The 20,634-nt window shown below is 40.3% G+C and overlaps 1 long non-coding RNA gene and 1 pseudogene across 2 annotated transcripts in view; both read right to left on the bottom strand.

Moving 5' to 3' along the window:
• Nucleotides 1-13,713, bottom strand: part of LOC311131304 — a 54,605-nt pseudogene extending 40,892 nt beyond the window's left edge. Inside the window, exons 1-3 of the transcript in view lie at nt 13,675-13,713; nt 13,259-13,402; nt 11,431-11,595 (exon numbers count right to left, since the gene is read on the bottom strand). The product of the transcript in view is annotated as an uncharacterized misc_RNA (transcript). The remainder of the gene's footprint in view (nt 1-11,430; nt 11,596-13,258; nt 13,403-13,674) is intronic.
• Nucleotides 13,714-16,754: 3,041 nt separating this feature from the next.
• Nucleotides 16,755-19,472, bottom strand: LOC311130790. Its single transcript, XR_014613395.1, has 3 exons — nt 19,406-19,472; nt 17,845-18,057; nt 16,755-17,574 (listed from the first exon to the last, which is right to left on the bottom strand). It is a non-coding gene; the product is annotated as an uncharacterized lncRNA (long non-coding RNA).
• Between the last annotated feature and the right edge of the window lie 1,162 nt (nt 19,473-20,634).

Raw genomic sequence — 20,634 nt, 5'->3', positions numbered from 1 at the left:
CTTCACCAATTTTGACTATTTTGTGTATGTCCATTACATGAAATCCAAATTAAAATCCATTTAAATTACAGGTTGTAATGCAACAAAATAGGAAAAACACCAAGGGGGATGAATACTTTTGCAAGGCACTGTACAGGGGGGAGAGAATGGCAGTGAGACACTGAAGAGAAACATGGGGCACAAAACCCATGCTGCATCTGATATGGCACACCGGCTTTAAATTTACATACATTTACATTTACGTCATTTAGCAGACGCTCTTATCCAGAGCGACTTACAGTTAGTGCATACATTATTATTTTCATACTGCCCCCCCTGGTCAACTAGATGTACACCCTGAAGACGAAAAGCATAGGGCATAAAACTAACACAGGCAGAAACCATGTCGGCGCATAGTCTTAGATCACTTGAATGAGTACAATTGTATTTAACATGACACTCAAATCCATAGATGAAAAACATTCAGCTCAAAACAAAAATAAATGAAGTTATTGTCATGATAATTTTGTTATCTCAATGGTTGAAGTCAAACACTTCTTAAATCTTTGAATAATTCCCAGAGGTGTAAATCTCTATTTAAATAAATTAAACAAAGACCCCTTACTGCAATGGTCAGCCTGTTTATTCATGAGAGCGCTCTGCAACAAAATGGACGTACAATCTTTTTATGCACACACGTCAGAGGGAAAATCCCACCCCGCTTTAGGCGGGCTGTATTTTTCCACTGTACACATCTTGTAAGCTCACACCTGGGTTTAGCTCATGTGGTTATCCTCTGCTCTCCTGACCATCAGGCCACACATACACACACACACACACACACACACACGTTCTTATCATAGTCTACTCCTTGCTCGGGCAGGCTGCATTTTTTCTCTATTCCCATACATAGTTATCGCTGTTCTCACAATATCCTGCAAGCCTTTCACTCCCTTTCCCTGTGTGGGAACCGGTCTCCTGTTATTGGTTTCAATCGTTTTGCCCTTCTGCTTGCCTAATTACAAGACACTAATACTCTGTTGCTGGGCAAATATGCATCTTATATAAACACATTTGATTAACTCTCTAAGCTCTAGTCTACTAATAGTCATACATTATTAGTTTAACTGAGGGTGTGACATTTTAGTCATATCTTACTCACACATTTCTTTATCAATCCACCCTTTGACTAAATTTCACACACACATTTAAAATACATTCTTATAAAATGAAACACACAACAAGGCATACAACTTGTTTTGCATATTAAATGAATCACTAGTACAAAACACACTCTAAAAATACAATTGTCTAGCATACTATCAAATGTTGCTTCCAACCACAACCTTCCTTGTTAGGATTTTCACTATAACTTTCATTGAAAAGATAGTATACTAAACATAAAAAATTATCTCATTCAATTCAGGTTCATCAGGATTGAAATCGTCTGCATCCTCCATCGGAGCGGGAGGCATGTAGCGTTCATTCCATTGTTCTGAGTCTGGAATGGATACATACCTCACCATCTGTTGGGTCACTGCTTTCTCCAGAGACCTGAACACAAGACCTCTCACACATGGGATTAGGCAACATCCACATAACACCAGCATGAACATCCCAGTCAGAGCCCCCCCTAATGAAGTTGCAACAATAGCTTTCCATTTTCCAAACATGTTATCAAACCAACAGGTTAGAGAGTTATCAATACCAGAGTTCTCAGCCAGTTCGTTCGCCAGTGTGGTGAGTCCCTGAAGAGCCTTGGTCACTGACCCATCAGGTGCTGTATTATTGGGGATGAAAGTACAGCATATACAGTGAGCGAAAAAAGTATTTTATCCCCTGCTGATTTTGTACATTTGCCCACTGACAAATAAATTATCTGTCTATAATTTTAATGGTAGGTTTATTTGAACAATGAGAGACAGAATAACAACAAAAAAATCCAGAAAAACGCATGTCAAAATTGTTATAAATTGATTTGCATTTTAATGAGGGTAATAAGTATTTGACACCCCCTCAATCAGAATGATTTCTGGCTCACAGGTGTCTTTTATACAGGTAACGAGCTGAGATTAGGAGCACACTCTTAAAGGTAGTGCTCCTAATCTCAGCTTGTTACCTGTAAAAAAGTTGCCTGTCCACAGAAGCAATCAATCAATCAGATTCCAAATTCTCCACCATGGCCAAGACCAAAGAGCTCTCCAAGGATGTCAGGGACAAGATTGTACACCTACACAAGGCTGGAATGGGCTACAAGACCATCGCCAAGCAGCTTGGTGAGAAGGTGACAACAGTTGGTGTGATTATTCGCAAATGGAAGAAACACAAAAGAACTGTCAATCTCCCTCGGCCTGGGGCTCCATGCAAGATCTCACCTCGTGGAGTTGCAATGATCATGAGAACGGTGAGGAATCAGCCCAGAACTACACGGGAGGATCTTGTCAATGATCTCAAGGCAGCTGGGACCATAGTCACCAAGAAAACAATTGGTAACACACTACGCCGTGAAGGACTGAAATCCTGCAGTGCCCGCAAGGTCCCCCTGCTCAAGAAAGCACATATACATGCCCGTCTGAAGTTTGCCAATGAACATCTGAATGATTCAGAGGAGAACTGGGTGAAAGTGTTGTGGTCAGATGAGACCAAAATTGAGCTCTTTGGCATCAACTCATCTCGCTGTGTTTGGAGGAGGAGGAATGCTGCCTATGACCCCAAGAACACCATCCCCACCATCAAACATGGAGGTGGAAACATTATGCTTTGGGGGTGTTTTTCTGCTAAGGGGAGAGGACAACTTCACCGCATCAAAGGGACGATGGACGGGGCCATGTACCATCAAATCTTGAGTGAGAACCTCCTTCCCTCAGCCAGGGCATATAAAATGGGTCGTAGATGGGTATTCCAGCATGACAATGACCCAAAACACACGGCCAAGGCAACAAAGGAGTGGCTCAAGAAGAAGCACATTAAGTTCCTGGAGTGGCCTAGCCAGTCTCCAGACCTTAATCCCATAGAAAATCTGTGGAGGGAGCTGAAGTTTCGAGTTGCCAAACGTCAGCCTCGAAACCTTAATAACTTGGAGAAGATCTGCAAAGAGGAGTGGGACAAAATCTTTCCTGAGATGTGTGCAAACCTGGTGTCCAACTACAAGAAACGTCTGACCTCTGATTGCCAACAAGGGTTTTGCCACCAAGTACTAAGACATGTTTTGTAGAGGGGTCAAATACTTATTTCCCTCATTAAAATGCAAATCAATTTATAACATTTTTGGCATGCGTTTTTCTGGATTTGTTTGTTGTTATTCTGTCTCTCACTGTTCAAATAAACCTACTATTAAAATTATAGACTGATAATTTCTTTGTCAGTGGGCAAACGTACAAAATCAGCAGGGGATCAAATACTTTTTTCCCTCACTGTAGATCCAAACATAACACAAACCTCGCCCCTCTCAGCCGAAAGCATATCTAAAGCTATCCTATTCTGCCATGCCATCAAGCTAGTTGTCGCTGTCTGCTCAGCCAATCCCTTTATTGCGTCACGAGTGTGGTTAATAAATCTCTGCTGGTTGTAGTAAATGTAATTTAAAAGACTTGACTCAAACCCAGGCGCGATCTGATTCCTAGCTTTGAATTCTTCTGGAACCCCTCAAGGTACTCCTATCCCATCGATATATTCCTCTCATCAAAGGATCCCGGAAGGAGGTCTCACTTTTTACGTGACAACCCACCAGTCTCTAACATGTTAGATTGTTTAATGAGAGTGAAAGGCATTACCAGCTGATCTAAAGCACAGGTTCCAGTCCAATTCGCATGTAGTCTGGGCCACAGTCTCTTACCACCACAAAACCACCAGATGTCAGCGCGGCTTGGTTTTGGTTCCTAAAATCCTCTGGCTGCAACAAAGAGGAGAGATTAGCCATGGTCTCTTTAGTTGTGATATCCTCTGTGTGGGAGCAGGAGCTAAGATGCCCTACCCCGTACCCTATCTTATCCATCCTAGAAAAGCAATAATACGCCTCCACTGATACTTCAAAAGGGGGTAATCTAGGTCTAGGAGACTTTGATACTTGGGGATACAAATAGTGCAAGTTAACACAAGACTCATTCACCACATTCCCAAGTGGCTTGAACAATTTAACTATGCAGGATAAACCTGACGGAGAGTTAAAGCCCGTCAAAGGGAACGGAGTAGTGGTTAACCCAGGTTTAGCTGTTCCACAGGCGTAACAGTCCTCCTTGGACATAGTTCTTGCCGACCATGGATTCGGGTCCTTATAACCAGACTCCATCTCTAATACCTCCTTCAGGTCTATAGTTTGCACTATCTTCACCACGGCCCCAGTCTCACTCCCTCCCTCAGAAATGTTTACTCTATAGGGTGCCCCAGTTGAAGAGGATATTTCATCTGTCGGGACTGTGTATGGAGATTAACATATCCCCCCCTCTCGGTATGAGCGACTACATGGTCCCAGGATGTACATGGTGACATACATATATATCTCCCGTCCTTTATAACACTACCAGCCAGCCTTGGCTCGAGAGACCCCAACTGGTACGCAAAGACCTCAAAGGTGATGTCCTTTCCTACAGTCACTAGTACTTCCCATTTCCCTATGTCAAGCTGTCTTTTCTGCCTGCTTTTGCTTTCCCCGGGCATGTTCTTACTAATTTGAGTTAGGTTAACTACTACTTCTGGCGGGTCAGGCGGGTTTGGGTGTGCTAGGAATATGGCTCCCACAATCAGACATCTACCTACCGTCAGGAAACATGTAAATCCCCACCCTCGTCCTGCGAACACGTCAGACGCCAGAGGCCAACCCATTGCTTTACCTTCTATCGAACTCACACAGGGATGATCAGACAGAGTAAGGGAATCTTCGTTAAGGAGCCAACCCCCGAGCCCTAGTGGTGATCGGTTCTTTCTCCGAACTCTGTGTTTGTTCGTCAGGTGTGGTTGGTTTACCTTTTTGCAGTGTGTGACATGCACCCAGGTGGATCTTTCCGCAATTCTTACAGCGAAGGCCATCACCAACAGGACCTGATGTGGACCTTCCCAACGGGGCTGCTTCCAGTCTTTCTTCTTTAAGGATTGGATCCACACCCAGTCACGTGGTTGGATAGAGTGGGTTACCTTGTCCTTTAGTTCTCCTGTGGGGCACAAAATCTTTGACATACGTGTTTGGTTAACGAACAGTCTCCTCATATGTTCTGCCAACGTGTCTTGTACTTCTATGTCTGCCTGCTCTAGTCTGCCTAACTCAGGCATTCTGTATGGTCTCCCAAATACCTTCTCGAAGGGGGATAACCCATCTTATCTGGGGTTACTCTAATGGTGATTATTACTATCGGTAGACATTGTACCCAATTTCTTCCCTTCACTCCGCGATAACTCTATAAAATCCATTTCCAATTGCTGGACTGGATATTTTGCCAGGGGATATTCCCCCTGGGGTGCTCTCTCTACCTTGGTGATTATTCTGTGCACAGATGACACATCTGGAACAAAACAATTTTTATTATTATTAGTTTGTTATACCATAGGCCACAAAGTGTTTCCTAACCTGCTCTACCATTCCCCCTGTTGATACATGACTTTACCCATGCATCAATATTTCCGCATATCAAAACGGTGACTTTATCAAATTACATTTTTACTACGCCATCAGCCTAATAGTAAAAACGATCTCCCATTGTTCAACGTGAACTGTCTGCATAACTCACTGTTGTATAAACAAACTATTCAGACATCCGCTTCACATTACCCTCTGCTTCGTTTACTAAATCCTGGCATTAGTAAATTCTATCCACACACACCACCAAAAACTAATAACATATTTGTATACACATAACTAGAAAGCATGAATTTTATAACATTCTTGCTTAAACAATGCAATTCAAAATTTCTCATCACCCAATTTCTATTACCTTTTTTTTACGCAGGAAACGCTGTATAATCTCTATCCTCTACCGCTGTCTTCCATCTAACATTACTTTAACAGATAACCAATTATTTTTAAGTTATAGTCAAAACAAACAAAACATCTATTCCCAGAGATGCAACGTAAACTTCTCTGTTATACTAACCGCTATGTGGTGCTAGGACAATCTCTTTCGTATAAACGTATCAATTAGACCAGTCAGTCAATGTTATCTTACATACTCTGCTTCCTTCCAACACTGTTTCATTATTCTTAGTGTTTGTTTAATAATCCTATTATTCTCTGAGTTCCCTTACTTCATTTCCCATGAATATAAGACATTCCCTTCTCTAGGCGTCGTAAAATACATCCTATTACCTCTGTTATCAACTAAAATTATAGCCACATCTTATGAAACCCCCAATCTGTCATCGTTTAGAATACAGCAGATCTAGGCAACTGTCCTTTCTAAGTAGGCTACAAGTAATTCACTCTCATAAAGACAGATTTATTCACTCTATGTGATTAAAATGACAAATAAATCCCACTACTATCACAATGGTTTGTCGTCTTACCATCTGATACAAAATGACGTTTCTTAATGGAAACCCTAAATTGTCTTTGTACAATATTATAACTTACGTCTTTAACCACATTACTTCTGGTCAGTTTATTCAGAAAACCCAAATTAATTATGTCTCACCCATGACGTATGTCTACGTTTGGGTGAGCAAGTTAATATATAATTATTATTTTATGAAATCTCTAGCTTCTCATTCAACACAAATCCCCTTCATCAAATATACTCCCTGCAGAACTGACAAAAAAAAAACAGACTGTGATTTCCAGGACACTGCCCCTTTGTTCTGACCTACTATCTCCCCGAGAGATGGCATGAGATACTCACTCCCTTCAGATCTCTCTTACTCCTCTTTTCTCTCCCATTCTGCTCTTGGTGAACGGCATACCTTTTAACCTCAATCAGTGTTGCTGTGCCCCAGCCAATTAGGGTATTTTTTATTGTTTGAGAAATTTCAGGCCTCATTCCGCTTAAAAAAGCTATTTTTAATTGTTGATGATATGGCCCATCTGCTACTTGTTTGCACTCATGGATTTTAGAAAAATCAGCATGTCTATGGTAGTAATCTCTGAGATTGTTACATAGTTGATTAAGTTTATCACAATACTCTCCGTCTACGGCCCACTGTAAAATAACTCTGTCCCCCCTTCCTGGGGTCCAGTCTCCCTTCACAGTTGCCCAATCCTTTCCTACCACTATCTGCAATCTCGATGGTTGTGGCCTGTTCTCTTACAGTATTTGCACGGCGCCTCACACTCTTTGGCAAAATGAACTTCCTGGCTACAGTTAAAGCACTTATTCCCTCTGTTGTAGCCCTCCCTCTTTCCTGGGTTTCTACCCCTATCACCTCTCTCCCAGAGTGGTGATTAGGTACTCTGCTCCCTTCTGCTCTTTCTTGGCTCGGTCCTGTCTGTTATTCTGCTCATGATGGATTGCATATCTTTTAACCTCAGCTAGCGGTGCCGTTCCCCACCCTATCAAAGTATTATAATGGTCCTGCTTATCTCTGGTCTCATTCCACTGAGGAACGCTATTTTGAATTGCTGATGGTAGGGCGTATCATTCCCCTGTGCCTGGTCTGGCTCGAGTATGCCACTGTTTGCGTTGAACACATCCTTAAACCTCTCTATGTATTGGCTAACAGTCTCACTGTCCTCTTGTTTACACTCGTGTACTTTAGAGAAGTCTGCGTGACAATGGTAATGTTTCATGAGGCTATTACACAATTCAGTTATTTTCCCAAAATACTCTCCGTGATCAGCCCATGGCAAAAGTGTCCTCTGGGCAACCCCTTGAACCCACTGCCCTCTAACGGCAGCCCAATCCTTTCCCACCCTCTGTCTAACTGCTCTCTCAATTTCCCCAGTGTTCAACTTAAAACTTGCTGCCAAGCCTTCCAAATCCCTTCTAAACCCTTCTATTCCTGTTTTGGGGTGGGTCATTCCTTCTACCGCTCGGGCCACGTCCCTCTGTGTCCATGGCCTGTATACATCTAAGGTTGCTGGGGCCCCTTCATTCCCTGCCAATGGATTAGGTAAGGCTATCATTGGGTACTGGCCCCCTCCTACTCTCTCATCTCCTGACTCATACTGACTCCCTCCTGAGCTCAGCTCTGAATCCTCCTGTTCTTCCCTCCTAACTGGACTTTTGTTGTGGGGTTCAAGTCTCCTCAGGGACCTGGGTCTTCCACCCTTCGGTCCCTTGACCCCCCTATTGTACCCTAGTACTCTAGTTACTTTCTTAGCCTTCTCTTTCTGTCTCTCTCTCACTCTCTCTCTCTAATTTCTCCAATTCCAATTGGGTTTGCTGCTATTGTTCCAAAAGATTCTTAAGAACCTCAATTGTACTTTCTTCCTTTCCCTTATCCTCACCTACTCCCTGTCCTCCCTCAGCTTCCCCTTGGTTCTGGTAAGGGGGTGGAGGCTCCACAGCAGCAACCTGCTGTGGCACCCTTCCCCTCACCACCACTACTTCATCGTCTGGATTTTCCCTCCAGGCCTGGTCTGCCAAGGAGGGGTATAATCTGGATCCAGACCGTTCTACAGGGGGAGCTGTGGGTTCTGTCTTAGACCTTCCTTTCTTACTTTCTAGACTCAGAGAGCCACACCCTGGCCGTATCTAGCCCTTCCACTCGCTCTCTCTCTACTCTGCCTTCACACATCTTGTGCATCTGTTTTACCATGGATTCGAGTTTGTCTGCGTCCAGACGTCCCTCAAAACCATACCTCTCCCTTCACCTAGTCACATAATGGAGATTCCTTCTAACCCAGGACTCAATAAATCTTGTAATAATTCACTCAATAATTATTCTTCTTTGAACTTATTATTAGGTGCGACTTTTGAGCAAATGTTATGATCAATTTTTGTAATTAACCATTTAAATTATTCAACCCATAGCCCAGAGTGTTTTAAGACCCCAGTTTCATGAAACGGATGGGACAACCATTCTTTCTCACGCGACCTATTTTAGTCCCTTTTTCTGGAATTATTCATAGATGTGACTTTTGAGCAAATATTAGGTCTCACACGTATACAACCTTAAATGGTTATTGGTTAACACTATCGGTAACCCGAAGTTTATAAGGCTCCAGTTTCATGAAACGGATAGAGTTACGGCAAAATCTACGGTTGTTTGTGACTTTTGACTTTACTAATGTTCTATTTCTCACACATGCTATTTTAATTCCCTGGTTATATTGTAAAGAATATATCTTGTACAATCTCAATATTACCTAGTTTATTTTGATATTGGCCTATTACCTGGAGTCAATTTCGGACCCCCTTCCTTCCTGTGCTATACCACTCGCATCTTATATTTATCTAGAATACTGGTGCGGGTTTTTCTCTACATAAACGTCTAAAAACGCGATGGCAAGTCTTACTGGATTTTGGTAATCATTCTCTGTACTTTACAAGAATTACAACAGTGTTTCTATGTTATTGCAAGTTCAGATCACTTCCCCCCCAAATCTACGAATAAAGACTACTGACCTTATCCTTGCAGTTTGGGATTCAATTTTGGTTAGATATCGTCACCGTTCCTGTCGTTTCCAGTTTGTCACCGGCCTGTATTGAACCCCCAATCTCAGAGGGCAGGTCTTTGTCTATACGGATGTATCATCCGCCCGTGCACTGTTTTCACTGGTCTAGGCCTGCTACACTGTTGTGGGAAGAAAAACAACCCTACAAAATAGGCTTTAACATGATTAGACTAAAACATATATGTTTCGACAGTTTAATATGAAGAATATTATCCAAAAATAATAATAAGAATCAAACAAATGATCAATAATAACAACTGTAGATACTGGGCTCAGAATAGTCGGTATCATAGTGTTGCATATTGAACAGGTTAACCTTGAAATCACCATGCCAGTATTAAAGTCCAACACATATCTTTCCTTGTCCAAATGTGAAGACAGCATAGAAACAGTTTGAATGTTCAGCTGGTAGCCAAACAGGGCAGCAGTGACATAATCCTTCAACTATTGACAAATGAAAACTAAACTGAGGTCAGCAGCTGTAGCTGTTTGTGAGCCTATCAGCAGTAGTGCTCCTGGTGGTATAAACTGAACTCAGATCAGCTGGTAGCAGGGTTTTAGCCTGAAGGTCTAAAACGTATGTGCAGTGAATCTCCTGGTGCTGTGGTAGGGCTGGTTGCTACTGTGCTGACAGCTGTGGGTGAGGAGGTTGGCTTTGCCACACACCTGGCATGCACTGGGCTTCTCACCTGGGATAGGAGGGCAGAGTGGACATATTGTGGGTGACCTATCTGTATCAGATTGATATACAGTATGGGCCGGTTTCTTGGAAAACAGATTATGCCTGGTATTGGATAAAAACACATGTTAAATGGAGAATACTACCTTAAATGTCATAGACAGAGATATTGTTACGCGGAGTGGAACAGGGGAACCCAAGAGCAGTCTCAGATGAGGAGACTGGGATGAAGTATCCAAGGTATTTTTTGAGACACAGGGGGGAGATGGAGTGCAGGTCAGGGGAAACTGCTGGAAACCAGGTGCGGAGGCTGCGGCTGAAGCGAGGGGGTTGAGACAGCGTGAGCAGGTCCGGAGGGGAATCCAAGGGAGTAGTAGAGTGGGGAATCCAGGACAGAGTAGCAGGATGACAAGACAGGTCAAGGAGACACAGGACGAGCAGTAGAGGGTGTTGCAGGAGCAGATGTGACAGATATGAATTCAAGGCCTGACAATAAAAAAGTATAGCTTTAACTATGTGTTGAAGCTATACAGTGTTTGTTTAACCAAGATAGTTTTTAGTGTTTTTTATTCCATAATCATTTGAAAGGACGGAGTGCCTTACAAGCCTCAGGGTTTTTCTACCTCTCCTGCACAAGCTCATTTTGTTTTTTCTTCTCAACTCTGATCATATTGTTTTGTATTTCCTTGTGTACAAAAAAATTAAATTAACATAAAAACACTAATAATACAAATAATACAAATAATACAAATAATACTAATAATAATAATAATAATAATAATAATAATAATAATAATAATAATAATAATAATAATAATAATGGAGTAAGCCAATGGAATGAAGCAAATATTTTGGGTTCTGATGCGGTCGGACAGTTGGACTAAGATCACGAGGCTTGTTATTATTATTTCAAAGTAAACATAATCCCAGATTTTTTTTAAATTATATAATAATAATCATCATCATAATTTTTTTAAATACCTTAAATTGCCCTGCCAGTAATGATAGATTTCAATGTAAATTAACAGCTGTAATTGAACATTTTGATGCCCTGTAATGAGCTTGTTTTAATGACTCAGAGCGAATTTCAGTGGAAACAGACAACAAAGCTTATTTTATCTAAAATCTTACCAAAGTATAATAAATGCCTTAAAAAGCCAATAAGGTGTGATACAGAAATAACAGCAGTAATGAACATGGAACATCAGGCAGTAAAGCTTGGTCATGGACTCACCTGTGTGAATGAAGGTGGGTTTTTATCATATCAGTTTTCTGGTGAAATCTCTTTCTCAGTATTGACAGGGATAAGGAAGCGTGTCAGAGTGGATAAGCAAGTGAGTGGACAGGGTAGAGGAGCGCTTGAACACATTCCTATTCACATATATCCAAACGTACTCTCCTCTGACACATGACAACACAGCATACATACTGTATACCATATAAGCCATATAGTCACATACAGGTTCTACTGTGGTGTGTTTCTCAAGTATAGTTTATGAACAGCATCCAAAACCTTGATAAACAGTCCTTGTGATAATACATAACACACACTATCCCGTATTTCATTAATGGGTCGTTCTTGAATTGCGCTGGCGTTTGGGCATGGCATTTTGGGGAAAATTAAGTTCATTTTTCTAGATGTTTTATTTATTTACATTTATTTCAGTACATATTCCTATTCTAAATCAAGTAAGGTGGCATCTTTGAATGACTTTAAATATTTTTGACCATTATGATAACATTGTGCCACCAGTAGAAGTAGTAACATCAATGACGTTAACACCAATGACACATTTTAGGTCATTAAAGATTTTCTTGAATGGAGGCCTCAGATGCTCAAATCTAAGATCATTAAAAAGCTGAGGGATGGGGCTGGAGAAATGCAACCACTACAATTCATAGACAGAGCTATGGATGCAAGGACTGACCATCCATGATGTCAAAATCAGAAGTTGCTACATCAGTTTGTGGACTTATAAATTAATCATATGTACCCATTTATTCTTGAAGAATAAAACGTACAAATGCCTCAAGAGCTTAGTTCAACTGTCGTACCACATTGTTACCCAAAATATAAGCTTGTTTTACTCCTATGTTTGTGAACAAAGAACATATAGCTTCAAAACATAGTTAAAACTGTAATTTTGACATCATGTATGGTCAGTCCTTGCATCCATAGCTCTGTCTATGAATTGTAGTGGTTGCATTTCTCCAGCCCCATCCCTCAGCTTTTTACCGAACGAGGGGTGGAGAGGCCGTTTTGTTATTGTTTCTACTGCTGATTGCTGCTTTAAAATAATTTACTGAATTAATATGATTAATCTATTTGCTCACAATGTAATTTCCCTTAATTCAAATTGAGTAACATCAATGACACTTTTTATTTAGACTCAACAAATAACAAATGGAATCCTCAAATTATTGACATACTAAAAGAGTGAGATTAGCTAATACTTTTCATTAATAGCTAAGTTTCCCATTGGTGGGAATGCTCAAGGTCCTTGTATATCTGTTATATCTTTGTAATGAGTGATTATCAAGGCGGTATCACCAATTACATAAAATGTAGGGACATATTATATTTGTTTTTATTGATCTCAACAATATATTACATAATTTGGTTTACTTTCTAGCATTCAAAGTACTAGATAGATATCTCTAAATCCCCAAAACATGGCACTACAACTCTACTGGAAATAGCCAATTTGCTTGCCCTAAGTACTTTAAACAATGCATATACATATCTTATTGCAATATAAAGGACTTGCATTATGTTTGATCATTGATCCAAATTCAATATAAACCAAAACATGTATGACGTGTAACTATTTGTAATTTTAAAGTGTTTTTCATGGGTGCAAAGGTGAGGGACGCAATTGCCACCACAATTAAAGAACAACCCTCATAGTATCTACTTTGAACTTTGAGGTCAATTCCATTTTGGCGACTGAATAAAAATGGAATTGACCTCAACTCTTCTTTAAAACCCTTTATTATCCATTTAGTGTGTACCATGGCAAGCGACAGGCCTTTATTGGCATCATTAGGTGTGTTATTCCTACCTTGACCCTGTAGCTCAAACCCAGGTCTGGCCTATAGCCATATGGCTGACTGTCAGTTTTGGTGTGTGCTGATGATGACTGCTTGTGTCTGCCACCATGGGACTTGTGGACATGGAACTCCAGACTGGAGGAAGAAAATAAACTCTGAAAAGAAAACAAATACTTTAATGTCATTTGCAGAAGAGGAGAGCAGTGCAGTAAATACAATTTACCTCTTATTTGATCTAATCCTCACACTGGTCATCCAGTCAAAAACAGATTAGAGAATCAAAGCATGTCAGACTTCAGTTGATGCTTTTTGAACTTTGGTTAATAAAAAGGCTTTGTGTAGGTCTATCCAACCACCTCAGTGGCATTCCAATGAGTCGGAATTGCTACATTGTTTTGCAGAATTACTTTAGTGCCTTGTTGCTAACAGGATCCATCCTCAGTGTTCTCATATCATAGCCATTCATTTCTGTAACTGTTTTATGAAGTCACCATTGGCCTCATGGTGAAATCCCTGAGCGGTTTCCTTCCTCTCCGGCAAATGAGTTAGGACGGATTCCTGTATCTTTGTAGTGACTGGTGTAATGATATAACATCCAATGTGTAATTAATAACTGTTTTTACCCATCTACCAATAGGTGCCCTTCTTTGTGAGGCATTGGAAAACCTCCCTGGTCTTTGTGGTTGTATCTGTGTCTGAAATTCACTGCTCGACTGAGGGACCTTACATATAATTGTATGTATGGGGTACAGAGATGACCTAGTCATTTAAAATTCATGTTAAACACTAATATTGCACACAGTGTGAGTCCATGCAACTTATTATGTGACTTGTTCAGCAAATGTTTACTCCTGAGCTTATTAGGCATGCCATAACAAAGGGGTTGAATATTTATAGATCCAAGATTTTCATTTTTTTATTAATTTGTAAAAATGTCCCAAAAACATAATTTTACTTTGACATATGAGGTATTGTGTGTAGGCCAGTGACAGAAAATCTCAATTTAATACATTTTAAATGTAGAATGTAACTCAACAAAATGTGGGAGAAGTCAAGGGGGGTGAATATTTCTGAAGGTATATTTGTAGTAGCCTATTGACTACAGTAATGAGGTCCAGACACAAGATCAGGAATGTGATGATTTTTTTTTGTATATTTCACATAGAGGACAAAAATACGTATAGTCATGTTAACACAAACTCAGAATATAAACAAAACAACTGTTTGTGACCTGGCTGCTGAAAGAGACCATACAACGGTTGTTAATACATTTAATTGTAATGTTCTGGTTTACTTACCTTCAGCCTTGCTGTACCATTTAGCTCTGGCAACAATATCATTGGAGTAGTCCTCTCCAGTTGTGTTCTCGTTCACTTCCTCAAATGACTAGACATTTCCATCCCCCATGTTGTAGAATGATATGAAAATATATAGCATTAACCCTATTGTTGCAAGGGTTAGCTTACGGGCTGGAAAACTTGTTACTCTGTTGTTCGCTACATTGGTGTCAGAGTGGGATGGTGTCTGTGAGGCTATTGGAGAGGTGTGTATACATGAGGGACTTGGTATAGTGAAGCGTGGGGACACGTTATCCTGGATGGAGGGGATAATGAAACCCTTGCCAGTTGGAGCATGGGTAAGCGAGATTGCCTTTGGGCTTGGAGATCTGGGTTCAATACGTTGCTCTTTCGCTGTTCAATACAAATACATTTACAGTATATACAGTCAGACCCATACTTATTGGCACCCTTGATAAAGATGAGAACAAAATGACTGTATAAAATAAATAATACAAATACTTAAGCAATAAGGAATGAGAACCCGGGAATTATTCTGTGAATAACAAGGCCATAGCCTTCTGTCATCTGACCATAGCACTGCCTGGAGTTTGATAAATGGCATTGACACTTGGATTGGAACCAGTGCTATGGTCAGATGACATGAAAATAGCACTCTTTGGCCTCGCACACAAGTGGTGGGTTTGACGTTGAAAAACAGAAGCATATGCAGAAAAGTACCTCATACCTACGATAGAAAATAGGGGTGGATCTTTGATGTTATGGGGCTATTTTGCTTTCTATGGTCCAGGAGCCCTTGTTAAGGTCAACGGCATAATGAAATTCACCAAGTACCAGGACATTTTAGCCAAAAACCTGGTTGCCACTGCCAGGAGGCTGACACTTGGCAGCAAGTGGATCTTCCAGCAAGACAATAACCCCAAGCACTAATCAAAATCCACAAAGAAATTGTGAATTGTCCTCTAAATCAACATTTTGCAATGGCGATCTCAGTCTCTGGACTTGAGCCCCTAAAAACCTGTGGTTTTAATTGAAGAGGGCAGTCCATAAGAGCAGACAAAGGATATAAAAGATCTGCAAAGAAATTGTCTAAAATCCCTCCCAACGTGTTTTCTCTCTTTTTAATGGCTCAGTGTCATTAACCTTGCAAGGGGAGTGTGCTGGAATATTCAAAACAAGGGTGGCAATAATTTTTACCATAATATATATATATATTTTTTTCTTACTTGTTAAACAAAACCTCTTTAACTGAACAATTGTATTAGTTTAAAAGAATACAATTTCCCCCAAAAAAATGTATTCAATGTAGCTCAGTACTCTTTGCAAACCTTTTTCAAGAGTACCAATAATTATGTACCTGACTGTACAACATCTATCAACTATCAAACGTTGTACCTTTCAACTGCTGCTCCATATAATGTATACAAATAAATAGTAATAGCAACTTGGGTGGTAGAGTAAACACTAGGGTGGGATCAGCTCAGCGGGTGAGTTGAGGAGTGGGGTCCAGTTTTCGTTGAAGGATTGAATTTAGTCTTTGGTGGATGCTGTAATTTTTTCCATTGTGTTGTGATCTGTGAGAAGGTTAATCTGTTGACAATGTCACGGATCCCCCCGGTACTGTTGCTCATTCCGTTCACCAGTTCCGGAGATCTACGTCACCGGCTTTCTAGGCGTCACTGACATGGATCATTACCACCAACCCCGGACTGTCTTGTCTCATTACGCACACCTGGTTCCCATTCCCCCTGATTAGTATGTGTATATATGTGCCCTCTGTTCCCCATTGTCCTTGTCGATTATTGTCCCATGTCCGTTGGTCTCGAGAGTACCATGTATTGTGGTCTTGTTGTTTACGGGTCTCGTCCCGTGTATTGTGTTGAGGTTACACCTCGCTCTTTGTTTGGGTTACATCCCTTTTGTATATATAGACGTGTTTGTGTTGGGAGGAGTAAATAAAACCCTTAATATATATTCCTGCGCTTGTCTTCAAATCATTATACAACATGACAGACAAACACAGTTGGTTTCTGTTTTTCTAGTTGAGTAATATTGTTTCCTTGGCGATATTTAAGGTGATTAAAATTGACTGATGATCTCCAAGAAGGCAGAAGGATGGGGAGAGTGGAATGCTGTGACCCAAAAAGGTGGATTAGTTTGTATGGTTTCTTTCCAGAATTGTAGGGTTGGTGGACAGAGCCATGTGCTTGAAAGTAGTTGTCTGGTGTATTGTTCATTCATTATGATGCATTAATCTACTGTTTCTCAATCCTGGTCCTAGGGACCCAAACGGGTGCACATTTCAGTTTTTACCCTAGCACTAACACACTTGATTCAACTCATCATCAAACCTTTAGTTGGGAAACACTGCATGCATCTAACATTCTAGTTCACATGTTTTTTAAATCCAGTGTAATGAGGAAATGTGCAGATTTTTTCTCTGCTATATATATTTGTGCTCCCTGTACGTGTCTTGCACCATCACCCTGTATGCTTGAAATAACATGACTACAACCTTAGAAATAAAACTTTGATTACAATCTTGTGTTGTTGACCTTTGTTAAAATTAGTATGAGTATGTAGGATATCTGGTGGCAACCCCAATCATGTAATGTAATCCCACACACACTCCTAACATCTTACAGAACACATTTTCTCAGTTTGGTAACATTTATTATTTGGTCAAAAACCTACAGTGATTATATTGCTGATTTCGACCATACACCCAGCACTTTTCCACTTAACTGTGATTTATTCTGTTTATTTTTTATCAATAATTTGTATGTAGTTTAATCTGTGTGTATTGTCACTTTCTACTTGGAAGCCAGTGACATCGAGGTTCTGAGGAAGAGGGGTCTTCTTAAAGGTGTCGTCCAGGATAACGATGGAGTCGCCCTTGAGTTGACTCCCCTTGATGAGGTCACAGAGAGCCATCTTCTCTGCCTTGTAGTAGAGACCCACTCTGCCACCTGTTATGTTGGCTATGGTGATGCTGGGTGCGACAGTTTTTCTGGGAGTTTTTTGTTAAGCTAAGGGAACGAAAGAGAGAGAGTCATTGGACCGTGCTGAAATAAATGTGGTTGTCAGTATTAGAAGTTTGCTGAGAACACTGCTATGAGCAACAATAAACAATTTTATATTTGTATCTATATTTACGCTGGTGCTGGAACTGAGCTGTGAAATGTCTAATATCAATGTGTGTTATATTCCCATGTTGAATGGCCACAAAACAATAAAATATGAATGTATTTATTATTCATTAATTTATAGATTCCCACCCACTGGATAGGGTTACTTACCGGTATGACTGGGTTTATTGGTCTGGTTGCCAAAGGAAATATTGCCGCTCACACTGCCTAATATGGTTTGGCCTGATATGGTTTGGCCTGATATGGATTGGCGTGATATGTCTTGGCATGATATGTCTTGGCCTGATTTTGTAGGACATTTGGCAACAGGTTTTTCTTTATTGCAGTCATTTTGGCTGTTGGTATGTGAAGCACAATCCATTGCTGCAACGATAGAGAAAAGAGAGGGGGAGAGAAAGAGGATAATTAAGGGTTAAGTTGATTAAATTCAGTGGTGGAAAAATTACCCAATTGTCTTGAGTAAAAGTAAAGAAACCTTAATAGAAAATGACTCAAGTCAAAGTCATCCAGTAAAATACTACTTGAGTAAAATTATTTGGTTTTAAATATCCTGAAGTATCAAAAGTAAATGTAATTGCTCAAATATACGTATGTATCAAAAGTAAAATTCATTTCAAATTCCTCATATTAAGCAAACCAAATGGCACCATTTTGTTATTTAAATTTACAGATAGCCAGGGGCACACTCCAACACTCAGAAAACATTTACAAATGAAGCATGTGTGTTTATTGAGTCCGCCAGATCAGAGGGAGCAGGATGTTCTCTTGACAAGTGTATGAGTTTGACAATTTTCCTGTCCTGCTAAGCGTTCCAAATGTAGCTAGTACTTTTGGGTGTCAAGTAAAAGTTGTCAAAATAAATGAATAGTAAAGTACAGATACCCCAAAAAATGTCTTAAGTAGTACTTTAAAGTATTTTTACTTAAGTACTTTATACCACTGATTAAATTAAAGAATATTCCTCATCCAAACTGTCCACATAAAGCACAGATCTCGATAAGCAAAGTTTATCTCTGCAATTTATCATTATTTCTCACCATTGCACTAAGTGGCATTGCATGTATTTTGCGATGTCTTGGTCCTTATGCTAATTGTAAGTCTTTAAACGATTTGGCAGGGTTTATCACTTTGTGACTGTGGTAACTAGTGACGACCGTTAGAAAGCACTATTCGGTGTTTAAAATGAAAAGGCACCTGCAACAAAAAATGGTTTATCTACTTTGTTGTGCTGTTACATTTGTATCTTTGTTTCATGTCCAATGTATTATATATCATTTGTGTTGTGTGAACCAAAGCTCTGCTTGTTAAGTAATATCGACCAATATCTTTCAACTCTGCCAAATGATCACTATTTAATAATAATAATAATATGCCATTTAGCAGACGCTTTCATCCAAAGCGTCTTACAGTCATGCGTGCATACATTTTTTTTGTGTATGGGTGGTCCCGGGGATCGAACCCACTACCTTGGCATTACAAGAGCCATGCTCTACCAGCTGAGCTACAGAGTAACTGTTCCAGCCATGAGACACACATCTGTTCAAGCTGCCAAATTGTATCTGGAGTTCAATATATTTTATTGTGTCGGAACCTAATACAGTTACTACATGATTCCATATGTGTTATTTCATCGTTTTGATGTCTTCCCTATTATTCTACAATGTAAAAAATAAAGAAAACCTAAAGCATGTATTTAAAATAATGTATTTACCTGTGTCTGTGTGTTCTTCCTCGGTGCAGTGGCGCGCTTGAAGGTTGTAGTAATCAGGTGTTCTAGTGCAGAGTGGAGAGATGTCTCTGCTTTTATAGGGTAGCGCTGACAGAGAGAGGAAGGGTGGGTGGGGAGTTCTCAGCCCAATCCATTCCAGGTAAATGTTGATGTTCCAGAGAACTGAAGAGGAGGACTCAGTTCCAGAGAAGCTACGTGGGTGTCACAAGAGCAATACATTTAGATAAGTCAAGCACTAAAACGTATTTCATCTCAAAGGGCCATATCTTTAACTACCCACTGACAGGTAAATCACTGACAATCAATGGAGTTTGATGATCAGCCTAAGAATGAAAAAATTAGCAACCATGTGAGAGTCTCTGAGTTGCTATCTATGTGCAGTGGTTCACTTGCTTGTTAAAACTGATCTCAGATCAGCTGGAAGCCTGAAAATCTATGTGCATTGGTTCTCCTGATGCTGTCTCAGGTCCAGTTTGCATTGGAAGAAGAGGCAGCGGGGTCAGTGGTAGGGCTGGTTGCCATTGTGCTGACAGCTGCTAGTGATGAGGTTGGAGCTCTCGCTGAAGGCTTTGCCACACACCTGGCATGCATGGGGCATCTTACCTGGGATAAGAGGGCAGAGGGGACATACTGTATTAAAGGGGAAGTTCACAATTTTTTATTAAGTTAAAGGGGCAGTGCAGTCAAAAATGGAATTTCAGCCTGTTTAGGTGGGATGGAGTTTTTGTCCCACAGTATGCCTGCACAATCTGATCTGATTATTCTGACCATTCATCTTTTATTTTCATGTGTCCTCCTACGTTGAAAAGCAGGGTAGGCTCTAGAGCAGTGGTGTGAAACTTATTTTGCCCCATGGGCAGCATTCGGTCTTCAACGAGGTCCGGAGGGCAGCACTGAAAATGGGTTACATTTTAGTTTGGGGAATTTTCCATAATTCCTGACTGTCATTTTGGTGATTATTAGCAAGCTAGACACAATCAAGAAACTGTATGAATATACAGTGCATTCGGAAAGTATTCAGACAAGGACCCTTTTCCCCATTTTGTTACGTTACAGCCTTATTCTAAAATGGATGAAATTATTTTTCTTCCTCATCAATCTACACACAATACCCCACAATGACAAAGCGAAAACAGGTTTTTAGATATTTTTGCTAATGTATTACAAATAAAAAACATAAGTATTCAGACCCTTTGCTATGAGACTCGTAA

Source organism: Coregonus lavaretus, assembly GCF_964263955.1.
Source record: "Coregonus lavaretus genome assembly, chromosome: 6".
Lineage (NCBI taxonomy): Eukaryota > Metazoa > Chordata > Actinopteri > Salmoniformes > Salmonidae > Coregonus > Coregonus lavaretus.
The sequence above is the reverse complement of the archived record's forward strand: the minus strand, read 5'-3'. Positions and strand labels throughout refer to the sequence as shown.